The 15,902-nt window shown below is 39.9% G+C and overlaps 1 pseudogene; it reads right to left on the bottom strand.

Moving 5' to 3' along the window:
* Nucleotides 1-9,536: 9,536 nt before the first annotated feature.
* Nucleotides 9,537-15,424, bottom strand: LOC128631202 (myotubularin-related protein 1-like; annotated as a pseudogene).
* Between the last annotated feature and the right edge of the window lie 478 nt (nucleotides 15,425-15,902).

The raw sequence follows: 15,902 nt of genomic DNA, 5'->3' as shown, positions 1-15,902 counted from the left end.
GATGAAATAATGAGGTCTACACCCTATGTAGTGCACTATTTAACTCATGAGGAGGATTGTTATTCTGTTTTAGTGGCACTGTTTAAGTATAACCTTACTTTATCCTGAAATCCATTGTTTGCTCCCTGCTGATAGCCACTTTTACACTCACTGTTGTTTTATTATTGGCTAAGTCATTTAGCAGCTAAAATAACTTTATTTCTGTAACGTTTTTAATGTATAAACTGAGGTAAAGTTGGGTTTATATTGGACATTCATGCACATACGAGCTTCTCTTCTATTTCTCAAGAAATCACAAAAAAGGACAAAGTGGGTGGTAGCCCGAGGTTACTTTGTAAAGAAATACTACGCGCATGCGCACGTAAGCATTCACGTCAACATCTCCGCCCGATGAGAGGAAAGACCGCGCTGTAAACCAATACCAAGTAACGGAGGAGCTGTGGTTTTTCTGGATAATAATTTACATGATTTACCGGAGATTATAACGGCTCGTTTTCAAAAACTTGCCCTTTGAAACCCGTTTTCCAAAGTTTTCAGGACCCAAACGTCGTCGTCATGGAAACGAACAGCCAAACCGCATCAGAAGTTTTCGGTTATTTGAAAACGTTGTGGTGTAAACGGCCCCTTAACACCTACAGCAAAATGCTGCTTTTATTGCTGCAAGTCTTCTGTAAACAAATGGAAATGAAATAGAATTTTTATGATTCACACTATATACCTCCATTCTTCTTCTCAAAGACAACTCTATTTTGAAAATAATTAAGGTTTTTTTTTTTAATTACAAAAAAATCTATTTCCTGATACAGCTTATTATTAGAGCTGCAACTAACGATTATTTTCACAATCAATTAATTGGTCGATTATTCGATTAATCTGATGGGGCGGGGCAAACTTTCAGTGCCTTTTTTGTTTATTTAAAATAAAATCCACAAACTGAGTGTTACAATATAAATTCAGACTAAAACTTTACACAGATGTTTGTCCAAAACAGAAAAGAACCCAACCACACACACACACATATACATACATACATACATACATATATATTATATTATATTATATTATATTATATATATGATATATATAATTATTATATATATATATAATATAATAATATATATATAGGACTGTAGTTTAATTCGGTGCTTTTTTTGAATCCTAAAAAATAATGCATAAGTACTTATATAATTAAATGTAACTAACTAAATAGATAAATATATATATAATGTATATAAACATTTAAATAGTTAGATAGATAGCATTATTTTATATGATGCACAAGCACAGAATTAAACTCCAGTCCTAAATGATAATAAAATCTCACTTTCACTGCACCTTGTGGTTTCTGTTCCTCGGTGTCTTTAGACATGATTTTACTTTTGATCATATTTGTTGCATAGACATCCGAGCCTGGTCACTCGTATCAGCGGTCCACCTGGCGTGACCAGCAACGTGTCTCGTACTAACACTTCACTTCGACAGAATTTACACTAACAAGCGCGCAGATACAGCATATATGACAAACTTAAATTAAACTAAACCTTTTGCAGCAGCTTGGGACCGCATCACTGTCATGCTTCCGTGCTCCACAACTCCGCTTTATAAAGTTTATACACCTTCTTGGCGGTGTTTAATCCTGACTTAGAGGACACACACTTTCTTCCTCAGTCACTGTGATGATTTCTCCTCCGTCTGATGGGGACTGAGGTCATGTTGGGAATAAAAGATAACGCTGACAGAAAGTAAACTGAAGAAAGTCAGTGTCGGTGGATGAGGCTAAAGCTAGCGGTGTCGCCATTACGTGCGTGTGACGATTTTCTGACATTGCTCCTCTTCCGACTGCTGCTCAAGTGACGAGAGGTTAGGCTATGTCACGTTGTCATAAAGTGGTGTCGGTGCGGTTGTATCGGGGGTTTTACCCACGAGTGCATGAACACAGTAGGGGCGACACCTGAGTACTGGTACGGCATCGGTGGCATCCCCACACACACACACACAGTTAAATTGGAGCAGTGATCCCTAAGATCTTTGATGACGTCATGTACAGGCAGGGTGTAGGCACTCTCTCCTCTCCTTGATAATCGTTGTTTTAATGTAATAATGTATACATTACATTTATCTCTGTAATCTTCTTCCTTTGTGTTTATTCTCGAGTGAAATAGTCGAGGTCCTCGGAACATATTAAGCTCACAGGAGCAGTGATGAGAAAAACATGACTTTTGGTGCTCATGATTAAATATGGCAGTTTTATTATGAACCCACTACATTAGAGACTGAAATACTGGATGGCGGTATTAGTGCTAGTGTGTGTGATCTGTCAGTTTAGACTGACCCTGAACACTTAAACCTGCAGTGCTTTGGAGTTGTGATGAAGTTGGAGGCGGTAAGAAAGATATTAGAGAGCGGCTCACTCCTGCGGCTGTTCAATTAGAACCTGCACCAAACTCACCTGCTCAAGTCATCAGCTAATTAAGCGGCCTGCACGAGCTGAGGTGGGTGCTTTAGAGCAGATAAAACACCAATGTGTTAGATAAGAGTTCAGAGCCTGTGTTTGACACATAATTAGAGTACAGACTTGGGTCCTGCTAGAAAACAACTCAGAACATTTGCTTAGCCTAATTTTTTTTTTTTTTTCTGCACATAATTATTATTGTAGCAGCTGCTTGCAATAAAAAGACTTAAAGTCGAGGGTCCTGTAAGTATCTATGGAGAGAGAGGAGCCGTGCACCACTGACATCATGTACAGAGGTAGCATGAAGGTGACAGAGTTTTTAGAAATCATTTCCTATAATAAGAGAAGAAGAAGACGAAGAAGGGTGATGAATAAAATAAATATAAATTGTGTTTAGGCAGCGCTGTGTGGTGTTCTGGACGGATCTTGACTGCCATCGTGTGGTCATGTTTGGAAGTGCACCTTCCCCCGATCATTGTTGTTTAAAGCCGCAGATTATAAATCTATATTCCTGAGAGTGTGTGTTTATGACCTGGATGTAGAGTTGCTTTTAAACCTACATAAGCACTATTTCCGGCCTCTTTGAGTCCCAGGTGACGATCTCCTTTTATTTCAGATTCTTACTGAGGTGCTGTTTTCCACATGCAGTGCTTGGCTGTGTTGGGGGCACCAAGAAGACTTCCTGGCTGTCATGTGGAAGCTAAGTGGGCTGGGGTATGTTGTCCTTCATCAGCTGCCATTGATTTAATTTCTGTTAGACAGCTCATGATTTACCAAACATGTTTTTCTTTTTTAGGTCAAAAGGGTTTCTGGCCATGGTGCTTGTGCTGCAGTGATCTTGTTCTCCATCCACTCCAACACAGGTAGCCATCTTCACCCTCTCCCAAGAGGTGATGGTACGACTCTGAATAAACACTCTATTTATAAATAAAGTGTGACTGTGTCTTGTAGTCCACCAACCTTTTTCTGTTCAGTGGTTTGACTTGTGCTACACAGAGGTGAGTCCAGTTATGCTGCAAGAAGTGTAAGTATGATGGGGTTGACGAGTGGGAGGAGAGGTTCTGTGCAAGGTGCTGCTCTCACTTCTTTCAGCTCCTGGTCTCAGAACAGGTTTAGTTCATCGTTGTGGTGTGTGTAGAGGATGTTATATTGTGAAAGTCACCCCCTGCGCAGGTCTTGTGAAATATTTGACCTATTTGTGACTATATTCACCGTGATGCTTTCAGCGGTTACTACATTAGTGTCCTTAATTTTTTACTTTTAAAGATTGTTTAAGTTTATTATTCAGGCTCAATGAATGTTCTCCTTCACTAGAAGATAAAGGCCGGTTTCACAGACAGGGTTTACATTAAGCCAGGATTAGGCGATCGATCATTAGGACATTTCAGTAGCTTTTATAAACGTGTCTTAGAAAAATATATTTCTGGTGCACATCCTGAGATCAAACAATGGCCTGACGTGTTTTAAGATCGTCCGTGCAAGTAGCTTTTCAGTTAAAACAGCTCAAACATACATTTTAGTCTGGGACTAGGCTTAGGCTTGTCTGTGAAACCAGGGGAAAAAGAAGAAGGGTTTGCTTTTTTGCTCTCCTCAGATATGACAGAAGAAATGTGACCCACCCTTAACTATAAAAAGCAGGTAGCCAGTTAGCATGACCCCAAAATGTGGCTGGGGGGAATTTTTTGTATGCATGTATAATATTTTTTCCATTATAGATGGACCAGCAAACAGATTTAAAGGCTGTGTGTGAATGATGGGTTACAGAAATGTCTTCCTGTGTTATTATTATTTGAAGTTATATATTCTGATTTGTAAGCAAGATTATGAAGTCTCCTTTTGCTAATCATTTTAGAGCATTATTAAAAAGTCCATGTACACAATGTTTATCCCGAGTGCCTTTTTGATGTATTTTTTATCTGCCCCGCACAGCAAAAACAATTTGAGTGTAGATGCCCCTCGTAATATTAACATAGTAAGAGCAAATGGACAAGTGAACTAATCATATAAAATCTCTAAAGAAGGGCATGATGGTACTGATTTTCTCTTCACACACATGGTGCACGTACTTGGAGTAAATTTTAATGAACAGAATATGGGTTCTATTCAGTACTTGACAAATGATTCAGTGCGGATCAAATGTGAACAAATGAGCCATGAATGTATCTGTGTTCTATATAATATCATTTTTAAGTGGATTTTTAAATGACATTAAAACCCTAGCCAGGCTGCACTGGGTTTTTTTTTTTTTTTTTTTTTTAAGAGTAGGACACATTCATCCATCCATTTTTCCTACACAGAGTCAAGACTCACAGGGACTCCGGGCACAAGGTGGGGGACACCGGACCGGGTGCCAACCATTGCAGGGCACATTGCACACTTTTAGAGATGCCAATCGGCCTACAACGCATGTCCTTGGACTGCGGGAGAACCAGAGTACCGGATGAAACCCCCTGAAGCACGATGAGAACTACGATGCAGGGCAGGCAGGCAGGACCGAACCCAACCCTGGAGGTGCAAGGCAAACATGATAACCTAGGGGCAGCAATTGGCTGCCCTCTCCCCTCCCTGGGATTCTTACACCTGTTGCCTCAGCAGAGGAAACTATCATTAAGGACAGTTCTCACCTGGCTTTGATCTGTTCAATCTGTTGCCCTCAGGAGACGTTACAGGTGCATCAAACAAGGACTAGTATTTAAGAATAGTTTCTTCGAAAGCTCTTACCATTATAACAAATACATGTACTGAGTTCACAGCATATGTATATAGTGTTCAAAACTGTGCATTTCATCGTACCTCCCCATCCGCCGCATATCTTGTTCATTTATCTTGTTATTTATGTTTATTTATCTGTTTATTCTTCTTGTTTATTGAATGTACGTTTGCACGGAATAAAAAGGAGTGGCTCTTAATTTAATTGTACATGTGTATAGTGACAGTAAAAAGGCATTCAAAAAATTCAATTGCCTTGGGCCCGAGCTAGCAAGGGCCCCCAAAAGCTTCATAAACGTATAGTTAAGAACGTTATTTTTACTTTTTGCTAATAATTATTTTTTTTTCTAATATGCCATCAGATACTTACTTCATGAATGGTGTGTTGTGGACTGGTGTGGTGGTCTGCTCTGGGCCAGAAAGTCCAGGGCCACTTTTAGGCCCCGTACACGCCTGATTATTGCTGTTAATGCTAATAACAAGCTGAAATTTTAAATATTGATTTAAAACACTGAAATGAGGGCCCCATCCTATATTTTGTCTAGGATCCCCCATCACTCGTCCCTGTCCTGTAGCCACTACCCCACCACATAGGACAAGTTTATTTTATACATTTAAAAAATACATCTTTTATTTAAAAAAATTTGTGAGAGTTGCATTTTTAAGCAATAATATTTGTGATTTTATGTGAAACTATACCAAACGGGTGTCACTCAAGCGAATTAAATGATGTAGATAATGACTGCCTCTCACATGGACGCTTAGTCTCTGTATAAGAGGATTTCACGGGGATGAAGTAATAGATTTACTCTATGTAGAGCACTCTGTCCATTGTCACGTCCTTTCGAGAGTTTCAGTCGATGTTAATTCCCCCCTGGGTTTTTTTACTTGGTGTCATTTTCTTGACCACTTAACGCAGCATGTCTGGTGTTACTTTCGTCAAAAATGTAGAACACCCGAGACGAGGCAATGACGACGTGATCTCGTTCCTTCGTGTGTTTAAATCGACTGGTCCATTCCGCTGCCCACGGTGGGTTTGAAGGGGCACTGTGATCAGTGTGGCGCGCGTCTGCGTTACTGAAAAGGCCCGAGTTGGAGGTTACATTTAGTTTCTAAGGACATCTGGGCTCTTGGTGTTTTGGATAGGAACTGCAAAACTTTTTTATAAGGGTGAAAACAGATGCATGCTTAGATTCTTCAGCTGTAGACAGTTTCTTTACTTACTGCATTGACGTATGAAGCTTGGACGGGTTCTGTAGAAAGAGATTAACATGAAGGGGGGAAAAAAAACAATAAAAAAAGACTGAAAGTGAATTTGTCCTGGATTGTTTTATTTATTATTTTCCATTGGGATGTCCAAAAGTTCTCAACTGGCACCAATCTAACAAAGTCAGTTACATTGTCAAGTTTGCCAAAATTACCTCTATGGTAGATGGATGTGCTCACTGATCACTTGTACATGGTCATTCATACAATTATCCAATCAGCCAATCATATAGCAACACCACAATGCAACAATCAAGCAGGATCAGATGAAGAGCTTCAGTCAGTAATTCACATCAAACACCAGAATGTAATCCAGTGATTTTATCCGTGGCATGGTTGTAGATTCTAAATGGTCTGGTTGAGTATTCCAGAAACTGCGGCTCTTCTAGGATTTCCACACACACACACATACTTGTGTGAAAAACCCCAGTAAGTTGCAGTTCTTGGGGTGGAAACACCTTGTTGATGAAAGGAGAATGGCCAGACTGGGTCCAGTTAATAGGACGGCCATGGTAATGTCAAATCACTTCTTTACCTGGTGAGCAGAAAGCATCTCGGATGCACAGCATGCCAACCTTGAGAACAGTAGAAACCTCATTGGCACCCGTGTCCCCCAATAACAGCAATGGCTGCTACACAGACTGGGAAAAGAGACGGTTATTCGAGTCTTCAATAGTCCCGTTTCGGTGAACCCCGTATGTCGTGCTGATGTTACATGCTTTCAAAAAAAGAAATTAAAAGTTTTTCAGTGTTCATTAAATCAGATATTCCATCGATCTTCACAGGGTCACCTGGAGTCTATCTCAGGGGACTCGGGGCACAAGGCCGGGGCACCGTGGACGAGGTGTAAGCCCATCATACACCTGTTCACACCTACGGACAATTTACAACGCATGTCTTTGGACTAGGGAGGAAACCAGAGTACAACCTGGGTGTGAAGCAAAGAAGCTAACTACAAAGCCACTGCGCCGACCCTGATACTCCAAAAACTGTATTTTATTACAGCCTCTCTTTAAACTTGATTTTGCCCATTTTCTAAAATGTAAAAGCGTAAATACAGAAAACGTTTATAGGATTATAAAGGATTATTGACTGGTTTAACTGCAGTTGATATTTTTGCAGTCTTCTTTGAGGGTTACACATTTGGCTCCCTTAAACAGTACGATCTCCCCGCTCTTCAGCAAAAAAACTAACAAATAACCAAAATAAACACCCTTCCCAGCACACACACGTGAAGAACCAGTCCTTCCGGGTCATAGTCAATCGAAAAAATGAATAAAATGTTCAAATGAACCTGACATTTGACCCGTTTTCTAATCGCTTATTTTTAACTTGCGCGTGAGATTGAAAGAACGGAAAACGACTTGTTTTTTTCTCTGTTTCGTTTGGATCTGTAAATGAATAATAAAATAACAAGCCTTTTCCACTTTCGGATAAGTGGACAATTGAATATTGAATAAAAGAACGAATGCTATGATACACGGATTCTATTATTCAATGCTGTCAAAATTTCATTTCCAAATTCAATGGATTTTCACATTCAGATCTTTGTCTCTGTTTTGCTTCCTCAGTAACGACACTTTCATTACCAGCTTTTATTCAAACGATACCGTGAAGAAGTCCACGCGGCAGGAAAGGCCGTACAACTCAACATTTAACACCTTCATACAGAAAACATGCAAATTGACTGTTATATTCAGTGCTTCCATATTAGCAAGGTGAAGGCAGGTCTGTGAGAAATGAATAATACTGACATAACTATCACGCTTCAGTGTGATGACAGAGCGGACATAAAATGGAAAGTAACTAATAAAATACAAAAATAGATGGATGATTCACTTTGGGAGGAAAAAACAAACAAAACCTTCAAGTAGCTAAAAACTGTATTGAAATGTTAAAAGATGAAAGGGAGTTGGCACAGAGGAGCAGATGAGGCCACAGGAAAGATGAACATGACGTGTAAGGACAAATATATGAATACTTCTCTTTTTTACATATTTACAGGTCAATACTAGATCGTAAATACTATGAGTTCATGCTGCAGACCTGCTGACTATCATTCCAAGATCCTTTTAATTATTAAGGATTTATAAAATGTGACCCTAGGTTACTTCTCTATAGTTAAAAAAATTGCAAACAGGAATGGTGTGGTGTGTGTGTGTGTGTGTGTGTGTGTGTGTGTGTGCCCGCTTCATACTCATCCAATCCATACTTGTGCCTGAGAGTGTATTCATTGAGTAAAGACAGTGTGTGCTTAAGTGTGTGTGTGTGTGTGTGTTGTGTTGTGTGTGGTGTGTGTGTGTGTGTGTGTGTGTGTGCGCGTGTGTATTTAGACAGCAGTGTGAAGTGGTGTACCACTACGTGAGGAGGGAGAAGTATGCTCTGAGGATGAGGAGATGGAGCAGGATGACGTGGTGTCTCTCTGGCTCCTCCACGTTCACGCAAAAACAATAACTCTCTCAGATTCTGATGGAGCGGCATCTACATAATCAACAAAGCACCAAACATCAGTTTCGTTCTGGGACACCGATTTTCTAAATCATTACATTCGCTTTCTATTTATTTATGTATCATTATTAAAAGATCAGTCATCAAGCCGGTTTACCTTAATCTTATCTCTAGCTGCTCCTGTTTTGGAAATCGTTTTCAGCCACGTCATGTTCACTCCTCGTCTTTTATTAGGAACACCTGTTTCATGTAGTTTTCCCCAGCCATCATGAAATATACAGGAATATAGAGGAATCACAAGAAAACTCCATTTCAAACACATTAAAAAAAAATAATCTCACAATGTTGGATTTGAGTTTGTAATGCAGTGAGCACACCCAAGGAGTGCATTTTAAAAAGAAAACTACAATGTTGTTGAAGACTGAAAACCTGTACCTACAAACTAGAACTGAAAATGGAACCACTGAAGAGTCAACAGTGTCAGAGATCCTCGTGTGTCCAGTTCCACTGTGTACGGCACTTTTTATGCTTACCGACCCATTACTCCAGCTTTTGTGTTTTTTTAGCTTTGTGCTGATAGAAATGGTTTTGTGTTTTTAAAGCAAACTTGGTGTTAAAACCCCAAAACATCTAGAAATAAAAGGGACATTCATCATGTGTCTGAAGTGACACTGTTCAGTTATACAAGTAACTGGGTATTTTGGTATATATTGGAAGCACTATTTTTGAGCATTTCCCCATAATTTCATAGAGTGTGGTTTGCAGTATAAGCACCTGAGGTCTCATGCGTGGGTTCCAGCGCACATAATAACCCACCCAGAGCTCCAGATGTGTGAGACTGGCCAGTGGATACAGCACCTGGTTTTTACAGTCCACATAGAACGGGTTAGTGAAGTCCTCCGGCTGACTTAATGTAGGACCGCAGTGACCATTTTACCCTGTACTTCCTAAAAACAAAGAGGAGAGAGAGAGAGAGGTCATAAGACACTTAGACAAATTCATTTCCATTCAGAAAAATCAGACAGGCTGGAAAGCCTCCGCCCATTAGTGGAGAAATGTGGAGCGTACCTTTTCCATTCTCTCCTGCTCACTGCTGTAGAGGAATGTACCAAACAGGCAGCTGTAGGGGCGATCCAGGATGGGGATGAGAAAAAGCTCTTTGAACTCAGAAGCAGAAGGAAACTGAAAAAAGAACACAAACACTGGGTTTAACAGTGTATAGTAAGATGCTTAAATGTGGATCTGCACAATAGTGCCTGAACAGATAATCAGTCTTTTGTTCAGTACGGAAATTATATTTATTTCTTATAAAAGTATTGGAACATCAAGGCCAATTCTACTGCTTTTGCTATACAGTGACATTTGGGTTTGAGATAAAAGACGAATATGAGACCATAGATCAGAATTTCAGCTTTCATTTCCTCATATTTACATCTAGATGTGTTAAACCGATTAAAACATGGCAGCTTTTTTTGAAGCCACCCTATTCATTAACTGTTCAAAAATACTGGAACGAGTGACTGATGGGTTTTTCTCGCTGCCCCGGTGTACCTTGTTAAATGGACTTTAAAGAATGAATAGCTCTGAATGTCTTCTCTTGGTTTGAGCCCTGGGTTTCACCTGTGGAGACAGCATTTGTTGTTAAAAAGAATAAACTGACATGAGGACCAGAGAGCTGTCTATGGGAGAAAAGCAAGCCATTTTGAAGCTGCGAAAAGAGGAAAAACCGGTCTGAGGCATTGCACAAACATGGGGCATAGCCAAAGAACAATTTGTAACAGGGCTCCAGGCAAAAAAAAATAATCTAGGAGCCGTTGGCTCCTAAACCCAAAATATTTTGGCGCCAAATCAAATTTTCAGGAGCCAAAATATAGTGTTGTCATATGACATATGATGATATTGTTAAATGGCTACCTCACACTGCCTTTTCTTTCCCCTCTGTACTGTCTGCCTTTGTTTACTCTGCCTCCCATAGTTTACACCATGTATTCTTTACATACACAATATGTGTAATGTTCAGTACATCATATTGAATCATATTACCGTAAATACTTAAATGTCCAATCATTTGATTATTTTTTTCACTTTCTTATTCTACTATGTACAATTAGTTGTTTCCTGCTTATTCAGGCTCAGAGTCATGTAGGCTGCATTGAATTTTATTTTCAATTCCCTCATCTCTTTTTCAGTTACGTTATCACTAGCACGTTGCACTGCTTTCACGATTGGGGTGGCACGAGGGGCAGACCTAGCAACGACACAATCCCTGGCGTTCTTATGTTTTTTATTGTCTCCATGCTTCTTCACGGTTTCTTTTTTAAAATGACTCGAACTGGTAATGAACTCTGTTTTACCAGCAATATCTTGTCCTGCTTTAGCACAAAAGGTGCAGTACATTTTCCCTTTGTCATAACGTAACCAGGCGAACTCTTGTAGCCAAGCTGATTTAAACTGTCTTGTCGGGATGAGAGCTGCAGAGACGAGAGAAGACTCAACTCGCTGCGCTTGGCTGTCATCATCTGTAAAAGATTGCACACCGATTGAAACGGGCTGGCATGACTCAAATGTCACTTGAGAACTTTCACTGGTCGAGTTGGTCTCAACATCGTTGGCATCTGATGTAGAGGAGGCAGGGTTTGGACAGGCAGGGAATGAGGAAAACTCTGATATTTTTCTTCTCAGCTGGCTAAAGTTAGTTAACTATGCAGTTAGCTAGCCTACATATAACAGATACAGTCAAATTCCAACGAACTAAACCACATCAAACTAAATTAAACACCTTTAATAAAGTTCACTTCCAACTTTTTAACCTGATAAACGTGACATTAAACCTGTTTCTGTTCATCTATGGAAACCATACAGGAGTGCAGGCGCTGGGGCAGGTACACGCATGCGCAAGAGGGGATGTGAGTTCAGTAGCCTAACACAAGATGATGTATGGTCATTTCTATTTAATTCGTTTTTTAATTTTGTTTGAGGGTAACGGTGGCCACTGGCGACTGGCAGAAAAAACATGGTCGCAAAATTAAAAAGTTGGTCGCATAGCGACCATTTTAGTCACCATCTGGAGCCCCGTGGAATGTCCTGGAAAAGAGAGTTTGTTCTCATTATGATCTCTTACTTTAAAATAAAACAATAGTTTCCTCACAAACCTCTCTTTTTTTCCCCCTAACTCTTGAAATTAATAAGACTTGCAATGTTACTGAGAAACTGGAAAGTGCAATGTCCTCTCTGCCGTGACACTGGAGAATACTTCCATAAAACTTGCATAAATAGATAACTTATAAATCTTAACTAGATCACAATGATCATACGTCTTTTTCTTTAAGTGACATGTTTATAATATGTTTACGATTACGCTTAGACTATGTATTGCATACGCCATACTAGACCCTGTGAATGAGCTGTTGCTATAGAAACGAGAACGAGCACATCACTATAAAGCTGTAATTTCCCTTGCAGCTGGAATCAGAATCTTGCTGTTCCAGAAATGTCTCCAACGCCTTCTGACCAATCAGATTGGAGAATTCAACAGTGTTGTGGTGTAAAGCATCAGTAGCTGACCTGTCTCATCATCTGCCACACACAGTCGATGAACTGCACAAAGAGAGGGGATCGTTCCGAGTTGGCGTGATTCTCATCTCCAAGGCAGACACGCTGAGAAACAGAGAGAGAAAGATGGGGTTAAATATACATGCGTTCACACGCCCACACACAACCACACCCTCACTGCTCATACTCACCGAGACCAGCTTGTGTCCGAAGCTGATCCACTCCTTCTCGATCAGTACCTGGAAGTCCCTGAGTGTGCGGTAGTGCGAGTCCAGCATCAGCTTGGCCAGAGAGGTGAGCTGAGCCGTACGGTCCCAGCCGTCACTGCAGTGCACCACCATCGAGCTCTTACTACATTCAACCTTATCTGCTATACCATTAACTGCTATACGCACTGCACCTGCTAATAACAGCTACACACACACACACACACACACACACAGGTCAAACAACCATCACTTCACTGTGAGTAAAACACAACACACAAGGGTTCACAAACAAGGTATCACAAATAGTTGTCTAGAACAACATGTAGATATTAATGAATTAAATAAGTACTTAACAATTAAAATGTAATAATTATTCACAATGTATGTTCAGGGCATAATATCTAACTACAAAACAAAACAGATGCTCTGTGTTCTTATGTTCTTCTGTTTCCTGTTTTGTGAAATGTCTTCGATTAGGAGAGGACATGCTGTTTAAATAAGGCTAGACATTGCTGCTCTCTACATGCATACCTGTTCAAACAATGACTGAGTAATAAGTATATCAATGCTTAGTTATGCAGTTATCCAATCAGCCAATCACATGGCAGCAGCACAATGCATACAGTGCTCACATCAAACATCAGAATGGGGGGAAATGTGATCTCTGTGGTTTGGTTTGATGTGTTGTGCATGCTGAGATGCTTTTCTGCTAACCACGGTTATAAAGAGTGATGATATGAGTTACTACAGTATATCCTTCCTGGCAGCTCTGACCTATCTGGTCACTTTCCTCTGATCTCTCTTATCAACAAGATGTTTCCACCCACAGAACTGTCTCTCACTCAGTGTTTTTATGGGTTTTTTCTGACACCATTCTGTGTAAAATTCTAGAGACTACTGTATGAAATTCCCAGCAGTTTCTGAAATACTTGAACCAGCCCATCTGGCTCCAACAACTATGCTATGATTAAAGTCACTGAGATCACATTTCTTCCCCATTCTGATGTTTGATGTGAACTTTAACTGAAACTCTTGACCTGTATTTGCATGATTTTATGCATTGTGCTGCTGCCACATGATTAGCTGATAACTGTATAAATGAGCAGGTGTTCCTATTTAAGTGCACGGTGAGTGCATGTTGTGACTTTTATGTGTTTTGTAACTGATTTTTATATTAAATTTTGGTGAATGATCTGTATTTTACACTGTATTACCCCATACAGAAGCAAAACAGATTCTATAAGGCTAATTTCTTATGAGGTTCGTGTATGTGTGTGTGTGTGTGTATATATATATATATATATATATATATATATATATATATATATATATATATATATATATATATATATATATATATATTTTGTGTGTGTGTGTGTTTACCCTGACATACTCCAGCCAGTGCGTGGCATCTGTGTCAGAGTACCAGTGAAGTTCTTCTATGGTGGGGTAGACCACCTCCTTCAGCTTGTGCAGAGATTCCCGCAGCACATGGATGTTGGGAATCTCCAGGAAATTCAGTTCCACATTGGGAAGGAAAATTTCGCTCTCATAGCCACCATCTTTAACCTGGAGGGGAAAAGAGAGGAGAGAAGAGAATGTGATGCTCGAATAAACTCACCATTCTGTGAGGATGGGAGTTCACGTGTAGATGGTGAGTAGTGTTTTTATTTTGTGAGTGCTTTTAATGAAGGCTCATTGCATAGTGGGGTTTTGGTAGTCAGATTTCACTGTTAGCACTTCAGTACACATGCACTACGTTTACATGGACAGCAGTAATCTAATTATTGACTATTAATTATATTACTCTGAGTAAGATAATAATGTGATTAAGGTGTTTACATGAGTCGCTTTTAGAATACTCCTCTCGTGTACCCGTTTTACATGTTATAGAACATAAATGGATTAACGGCACGTCATTATGTCACCGCGCCACGCCGTCCGACGTTCCCTCCAGAATTTCACGTATCAACATACAGTTGATCTTCGTTATGGTACCGTATACAGTCTGGAGTGTTATTTTTAATTTTTACGAAAGCTTCCAGTGCAGTTAATTATTTGTCATTCTGTACGTGCAAATAGACGACTGCTTGAAGCCACTAGCTAGATAGCTACTAACCCGTGTAACCTCGCCTGTCATTTCTTTTCCCACATATAGCCCTCTTTTTTAATCTTCCCATATTAGTTAAAACAAAGCATTTTTATTGGTCTAGCCTAATGACGAGCACCGAAGTTCCTCAGCTGTAGGTGTTTTAATCAGCGGAAATAGTGACACATCTCTGCTGAAAACCATCACAGAAATTCTAATGGATTCCACTACAAATACCATTACAAACCTTAAAAACCTTTACCAAATTTCAAAGGTGTTCTATTGGTCCTTAATGGTACCCCTAGACATAACATACCATTAGAGGTCCTAAGGGACCATTACAGATTCCATTAAAACCGATGCAATTCCCATTAAAACCATTACCAAATTCTATAAGGGTTTCTGTTGTCAAAACAAAGCATTTTTTTTATCAGTCTAGCCTACGAGACAATAAGGTGCCACTTGAGTGCATACAATTTCCTTGTGGATGGTGCTCTAGCATTTAACATGGTCTCTACAGTCATGAGAATAGAATCTATGAGCTGGGGCCCGTCAGGGGCCAGACCCACAGTTTCCACAGTTCTGGCCAAGGGTGATAAATCAGCCCTCCGGCTTGAGACAGTAGATCCAATCTAAGAGCTCAAATGGGGCACCTGACAGACCTTCCAGGACCAGGTCCACCTGGGTGAAGGACAACATTCCGGGAGCCTTACATTAGGAAGATATCACTCTGCTATTACTAGAATAAAGTGTGTATATGAACTCCATACATAAGGAGACATGTGTGTTTGATGAGCTCTGAAAATTAGTTTTGGAGACAAGTGTGAGTAAAGGCCTCAGTGCGTGTGTGTGTGTGTGTGTGTGTGTGTGTGTGTGTGTGTGTGTTCTTATCTGCGCAGGCAGACCTGCTTCGGTGTGAAAACAGAAAGAAAGAAAGAAAAAAAAGACAAAAAATAATAAACACTGTGTGTGTGTGATCTTCAGATTGAGATGAGTAAAACAGGACTTTGTGAGATATTTCTGCTTTTTCATTGAATGTCTGAATCTTGTACAGACTGTGGGGTGTGAGTCCAGTGGGACTGTTTGTATTATAATAATTACTTTATCAATATCTGCTGTGAGTGATTTAAAAATGGTGGAGCCGTCAAGAACTTGGCATTGTAAATATTTTAGACAT

The sequence above is a fragment of the Ictalurus punctatus genome, unplaced genomic scaffold (assembly GCF_001660625.3).
Source record: "Ictalurus punctatus breed USDA103 unplaced genomic scaffold, Coco_2.0 tig00006613, whole genome shotgun sequence".
NCBI lineage: Eukaryota > Metazoa > Chordata > Actinopteri > Siluriformes > Ictaluridae > Ictalurus > Ictalurus punctatus.
Note: the sequence above shows the minus strand (reverse complement) of the source record. Positions and strands in the feature narration are given on the sequence as shown.